Source organism: Canis aureus, chromosome 22 (assembly GCF_053574225.1).
Source record: "Canis aureus isolate CA01 chromosome 22, VMU_Caureus_v.1.0, whole genome shotgun sequence".
Classification (NCBI taxonomy): domain Eukaryota; kingdom Metazoa; phylum Chordata; class Mammalia; order Carnivora; family Canidae; genus Canis; species Canis aureus.
Window position 1 is genome coordinate 27,287,501 of NC_135632.1, and position 7,500 is coordinate 27,295,000.

At 34.2% G+C, this 7,500-nt stretch overlaps 1 protein-coding gene and 1 long non-coding RNA gene across 16 annotated transcripts in view; one reads left to right on the top strand and one right to left on the bottom strand.

Moving 5' to 3' along the window:
- Positions 1-7,500, bottom strand: part of TBC1D5 (TBC1 domain family member 5) — a 544,964-nt gene that overhangs the window by 374,163 nt on the left and 163,301 nt on the right. The window lies entirely within an intron of this gene.
- LOC144293950 (uncharacterized) overlaps positions 1-7,500 on the top strand; it is a 248,271-nt gene that overhangs the window by 231,994 nt on the left and 8,777 nt on the right. The gene's annotated exons all lie outside the window — the stretch shown is intronic.

The following is a 7,500-nucleotide window of genomic DNA, read 5'->3' on the forward strand; positions in this document are numbered from 1 at the left end:
GAAAAAGGTACAACACTAGAAAGGGGAATTTGCCAATACTCAACAATACTATAAATGCAGCTTCTGTTGATACAGAAAATCCATATTGGAAATTATTCCCAAAATATACTAGTATGTATAGTACACACACACATATATATACATAGACAAGTCCACAATCTCCAAAAACCAACAGCAATTTCCTAATTTTGATATAGTCATTTGGCAACAAAATTTGACTCGAATTAATATGAAGCTATTTATAGTCTTTATTTAGCCAACAATGTTATAATCATACATTTTCCAACAGAAACAGGAGCTTATTTGTTTACCTGGTATTTCCTCCCATGGAAATATTCTCTAATTTCAGATCATGTATCATATTAACAATTCTAAAATCCAAAAAATTTAATTCCAAAACATACACAGTCCCTCCATGGATTTCAAATAAGGGACTGAGAATCCATACAATCTTATTCATTAGAATATTGTTTATAAAAACAAAATGCTGGAAACCCAAGTGTTCAACAGTAGAGGACTGACTGGTTGAATCAACTATGGACAAGCATTCTTCCTGCCTTTAAATCCTATCAACAGCTATTTACTAACTACTTACCTTTCTATGTGGGTATAGTATCTTCTGTTTGCATGGTAAATGCTACTTTTATAGGTAACTTTCACATTATCTGTCTCCTAAAGTAAGGGACACAATAACATCAGATAGGACCCATACTCTATTAGGAGCATTTTATTTGGTAAGAAAATATTGCATGAATAACCTAAGAATCAAAGAGCAGCTCAAGGTTACTATACAGAGGTTATTAGTCAATATGAAAGTCCTTAGCCAAAGTCCACTATTTATCATTTCATTACTCCATTCTTTTTTTAAAAAAAGATTTTATTTATTTATTCATGAGAACACAGAGAGAGAGAGAGGCAGAGACACAGGCAGAGGGATAAGCAGGCTCCATGCAGGGAGAGCCCGATGTGGGACTCGATCCCCAGTCTCCAGGATCACACCCTGAGCTGAAGGCGGCACTAAACCGCTGAGCCACCTGGGCTGCCCATTACTCCATTCTTTGAAAAGGAATTCATCCAGAAACATCTTTTGAAAAGAATTTTTGGAACGAGTTACAGTATGTTAGTTCATAAAGGAGTAATTGGGGAAGCTTTAGTCAGATTTTGACAGTTAATGTAGTCAATGGGGAAGTTCTCACAAGCTAGACAAAGTACATGTCCTTATAGGGCAGTGAGAAGATAAAAGAATAGGACTATAGGCAAGAACTTCATCTAAGAGGCTTAAGTAGAACATATTCTGCTTGAGGAGAACCCTAGAGACCCAATTGCTCTTTTGTGCCCATTCTTCTTTTGTGTTATTTGGTATTCAGGAACACATTCTAGAAAATCAACAAAGGTTGCTAACAAATGAATACATAAGGTTCTCTATCCTCTCCCAACATGGAGTACATTTTTTATACTTGGATACTGAGTAAAAACTTTACATAAATGGGATCTGAACTAGATCCTTCCTAAAAGGGCATATAGAATTTGGAAGTTAGAAAATACATCAACTTTTCTCCATAGAATCTTTCCATTCTAGTGTCACTGACCCTTTCCTTACAATACAACCTTTCTTTCTTCATTTAAATATTTAACAGTTGCATTTTTCTTTACTAACACTAGTTGATAATGAATGCATTAAATTGAACCATATGAAAATGCTGATATTTAATAGTTTACCTACCAAAAAAGGGCAATTTCCAATGATTTATTTTCTTTTAATTTTTAAAGATTTTATTTATTTATTCATGAGAGAGAGAGAGACAGAGAGAGAGAGAGAGAGAGAGAGAGAGAGGCAGACAGGAGCAGAGGGAGAAGGCCCCATTCAGGGAGCCTGATGTGGGACTCGATCCTGGACCTCCAGGATCACGCCCTGGGCTGAAGGCCGCGCTAAACCACTGAGCTACCTGGGCTGCCCAATTTCCAATGGTTTAAAATTCATTTCCATTACTTGTATTTCCATCATCTTCTCTTCGTGGCTAGTCGTTACCCAACTCAAGCTCTCCCTATTTTCACAATGACATTACAATAGCTACTGAGTCTGCCGTCACACTTCTGGTTTTTCTCCCCTCAATACCACCTTAAATACTACTACCAGAATAACCTCTATGAGTCCAGGGTTTGATAAGGATATGTATGCCTTTTGCATACCTTTCTCTTCCATCCCTGAAAGTTTATTAGAATGCAACTATTCATAAATGACATTTTAAAGGATAATCTTAAATCAACTCTTGTTTATCAAAAGGATAACGGATTTTCAACTTTGACAACTTACTTTATTAACTACTTAGGAAAATATTTCATAAATGACTGTTATAGACTAGAAAACTCCTTAAAAGAAGTGACCATTATTAACTGCCCTTAGAACAATAATTTACATACAAAGTGACCATTTTTATTATTTTGGTGAGTACAAAAAGTAGGAATAAAAAACAATAGGAATAGAAGGAAGGATAAACAAGCAGAAGGAATAGTTAAGACACTGGTAAACACATAGGAAAAGTTAAAAGTGCAGAAATCAAAGCAAATTTAAATTTTTTAAATTTTTCCTCTTTCAGGACAAAATAAAAATAAAAAATAAAAACTGCTTAACATGAATGAAAATCATTTTATGCACTGATAAATGTTTAAGTCATTAGTAAAAGAGTAAGCATTGATTTTTTTATCTGTTGATAACAGAACTAGGTAAGTAGTGTAAATTAATAATTAATCATAATAAACACTAAGAAATTTCCCCGTAACAATGTTTATAAGATAGCTATGAAACCACGGTATTTGAGCAAAAAATATAATGTGATGGGTCCTCTCCACAGAGCTACTTTGACACATAGCGGCTTAAATGAATTAACAGCCTCATTTGGATGTAATTATTTGATGGGATAAAAAGATTGTATGTCAACACATTACTATTTTAAATAAAAATATAAAGTCTAACAATGTGCTTTACTGCTAATAAGCTTCCAAATGGAAATACATTTTTTGCATGATTTTCATGACAACTTCTATTGGTGGTCACCTCTGGCATTTTTTTTTTTTAAGTCTGAATACAAGTAACAGCTATAGGAAGATGAAAGAAATTAAAAGATAACATATTCCAATTTGCCACAACATAAATGTCAGAAATTAAGTATGACAGACAAGATATAGATACAGAGAAAGACATAACCCCATACAAAAACACAACAGTGTCATCTTGAATTCCTAAGGATGGGTAAGTCCTGGCTTCCTGCTTACCCAGCACAACAATGTTAGTTTTTATAACATTATTATAAATTGTATCATTAGAAATTCCCATGATACAACTTTTTCTCCCTTGTGGATTAGAGTAACCCATTTATATGATTAAAACAGCAATTTAAAAACAAAATTCAACGGAGTATATTTTAAAGATCTTATTGCCTTTGTTCAAAGAAAAAATAATCGGTTAGCTTCCAACCTAACAGACAGAAAGGAGCTCCCAGAAGCTATAGGAAAAGAAGGACTCTGATAGGCAGAAGGGAGCAGAAACAAGGAAGTTATGCTAGGCAAACAAGCAAATTGGGTATAGCAAAGTCACTTTCCTCAGGGGATGGAGAAGGATCTATCAGGTAGATTATTTACCTGGTGCTGATTAGGGGATTCCTGATTGACTGGTTTAAGATTCCATTTTAGGGGGAAGCCCAGGTGGCTCAGCAGTTTAGCACCACCTTCAGCCCAGGGCCTGATCCTGGAGACCGAGGATGGAGTCCCACATTGGGCTCCCTGAATGGAGCCTGGTTCTCCCTTCGCCTGTGTCTCTCTGCCTCTCTTTCTCTCTCCCCCCCTCTCTCTCATGAATGAATGAATGAATCAATCAATCAATCTTAAAAAAAAAAAATTCCATTTTAGGGAGTGCCTGAACTGTAATTAAGTTTCAGTTTAGTGATATGGGGCTTAGCATAAAAGACTCCATCTTAGGATCTACTGTTTTAACAGAACCAAATTCCTCTCTATGTATAAACGTATTACCAGATGAGCCTTTTTTCAAGAATCCTTCTTCTGCTAAAATTCTATTTTATAGGGATCCCTGGGTGGCGCAGCGGTTTGGCGCCTGCCTTTGGCCCGGGGCGTGATCCTGGAGACCCGGGATCGAATCCCACGTCGGGCTCCCGGTGCATGGAGCCTGCTTCTCCCTCTGCCTGTGTCTCTGCCTCTCTGTCTCTCTCTGTGTGACTATCATGAATAAATAAATAAAATCTTTAAAAAAAAAAAAAAAAATTCTATTTTATAGTGCCCTAAAAAATAAACTAATGACTTTATAAATAAAGTCAACTCTAACACCAGATATTTAATTAAATCAAAATTCTGTTTCCAGAACCTCAAAGGATCTGCTCTCAGGATGACTTTAACAATCATTTTGTTTATGTAAATTGTAGTTTGAGTCCATGGAAAAAGGGAAACTATGGAAAATACAAACCTAACAAACTGTACAATATAAAATTATCACCTTAAATTATAATTTAATAAAAATAATGGCCAAGACTATTTGAATGGAGAAACCACTGATTTAACAGCATACAAATATCAAATGAACTTTAAAAGCTTTCAATAATTATACACATAGACCAAAAAATTTGCATGGGAAATGGATTTTAATGTCAAAAATTAATGGTCATGAATAGAATTAAATTCATGTAGTTATATGTAGGGAGTCAAAAAAGTAATAATCCCATAAGAAATTATTGGTTATGAACACCAGACTGAATGAGAATGAGAATTTTTCTTTTTAAGGAAAAAGAAGGTATTTCCCAGGAAGGAGTAAACTCATTCTGTAAAGGGCCCATAGTAATTATTTAGGCTTTGTGGGCCAGTGTCTGTCTTAACTACCGTACTCAACTCTGCTGTAAATGAATAAGCATGGCTATGTTACAATAAAACTTTACTTATGGCCAATGAAATTTAAATTACACATTGTTAAAAAAGAAACAGACCCAAAATGGAGTCATTTGTGGTTCATCCCACATCAGCAAACCAAGACTTAATAAAAAAAAAAAAAAAAAAAAAACTACTGCAGTTTCAGCATCTCCCAGGAACATGATCCTTAACCAGTCGATTTGGAATCACATAGTCAGCACTAGGGAGGCAATTTGTCTGAAGAACCTACCTTCCCCTCAAAGGTGCTTTAAGCAATCTACTCTTCGTTAGAAAAACTATCTTACCCAACCTCTTTCTTTCTATAAAAATCTTCCATTTTGTACAGATCCTCAGAGCTCCTCTGTTGCCTAGATGTGATGATGTCCAATTCATGAATCACTGATCTTCAAATTTGCTATGCTGAATTTTGTTTTTTAGCAATATAAATGTTTATGTGTCAAAAAATATCACTTTTCTTTTTACTACTTAAAACATTAAAAACTGTAAAAGTCAGGGGCACGTGGCTGGCTGTCAGTAAAGAATGAGACTTTTGATTTTAGAATTGTGAGTTCAAGCCCCATATGGGGCGTAGAGCTTACTTTAAAAAAAAAAAAAAAAAAAAAGGAAGTCATTCTTTGGTTTGTGCGTTATATGAAAATGGACAGCAGGGCAGACTTGGCTCACGAACCTGATTTAACTCAACCTCTATTCTAACCATGCTTGATCACACTGCCAATCTGTAATCACAAAACAGAAATTAGATCTTTTTATCTCCCTTATTTTCTACACCCACTTCCTATATATTTTAGGATCTATCTCCCACATTCTGTCACCAATGCCTTAATTCAGAGTAATAATTTCTCACTTAAATGCCAAAAAAATTTAAAAGACACTATATTATCTCAATGTCTCTAGTAATGGGTCAATCCTCTAAAACCACCTTAGGGACACCTGGGTGGCTTAGCGGTTTAGTGCCTGCCTTCAGCCCAGGGTGTGATCCTGGGGTCCCAGGATGGAGTTCCACATCGGGCTCCCTGAATGGAGCCTGCCTCTCTCTCTCTCTGTGTCTCTCATGAATAAATAAATTAAATCTTAAAAAAATAATAAAACCACCTTAAAAGACTACTACTAGAAGTAATCTTTTTAAAATACAAGCCTACTCTCATCATTTGGTTGATAAGTAGAAATACATTTAAAGAAAAAGACCATTTAAAGAATACATTATTAAATTTAATATTTAAATATAAAACATTTAAATCACAACCACAAGAAAAATAGAAGTTCTTTAGTAATCCCAGTGGAACATTTGCAAATTTGCATACAGAAAAGGAAACAAAGGTAATCTTAATATTGTCAAAATATTAAACTCACATTTGTTGACCACAATAAAAATCTAGGATGTTTTCTATATCAAAAGAATCCTCATTAGATAATCAGAAATTGAAACAAATTTCACTTCTAGATAGCTTACAGAACAAAATCACCATATAGCAAAAGAAATAATGGGTTAATGGATCTAGACTTTGAGCATCAGTGGCTGCCAACTTTAAAATGATATTATGTGCCTCCTGATGAAAGGACACAACAGCACCTATAATCTTACCTAAGAGATTAAGCCTAAATGAAATCAATCTCTGATGCTACCTGCCAATTTAAAGAAAATATAGAAGAAAATGTTTAACTGTACCATAAGTATGCAACCAGCAATTACAGACTGTAGTGAAACCTACAGGTCAAATATCCCAAGCTCTTTACTAGATCTTTCACTAGAAAAGAAAGAGTTACAGGAAACTACAAAGAAAGACAAAAATAGTTTTCAAAATTGGCAACTAAACTGGTGTTTAGAGATGCACACTGGGGCAAATTAAAACCACAAAGAAAATTAAGTAAGTTATTACTCTCAAAGTCAGAAAAGTGGTTAATTTTTTGGAGAAAGAGTGCCGTAGTAAAGGATACAAAAGGGCTTCTATAGTGGCTAGTAAAGCTCTATTTCTTGACCTGAGTGATAATTACAAGCATGTTTGTCTTATAATAATTAACCAAGATACACATTTGCTTTTATAGTTTTCTGTATCTGTATTCTATATTACAATGAAAAGTTGTTAAAAACAAATTAATGAAAGCAAACAACATTTAAGATTAGCTGTTGTAAGAAAAGGGATGTAATACCAAACCTAAATAAGATTTTTAAAATACAAGGGCAGAAAAGAAATATTATCCACAACTTTATGCCAATAAATTTGAAGATCTAAATGAAATAAAAAGGAAAATTAATGAAATGGATAGTTTTCTAAGAAAAGACAAATTTCTATAATCAATTCAATAAGCTGCAAACAACCTGAATACACCAATAATTTTAGAAAATACCAGAAATGTAATCAAAGATTTTCCTCCATCACTACAGTGTGGCTCACTCTCAAACGAAAGTGCCTTGATAATGGGTAAACTCTAACAAATTTTCAAGGAATTAATAATTCCTATTATGTTTAAACTGCTCCATAATTTTAAAAAGGTATGTATCCCAACTCATTTTATGTTACCATGACTAACACCAAAACATGACAAAGAGGACAAGAACGAAAATCTCAC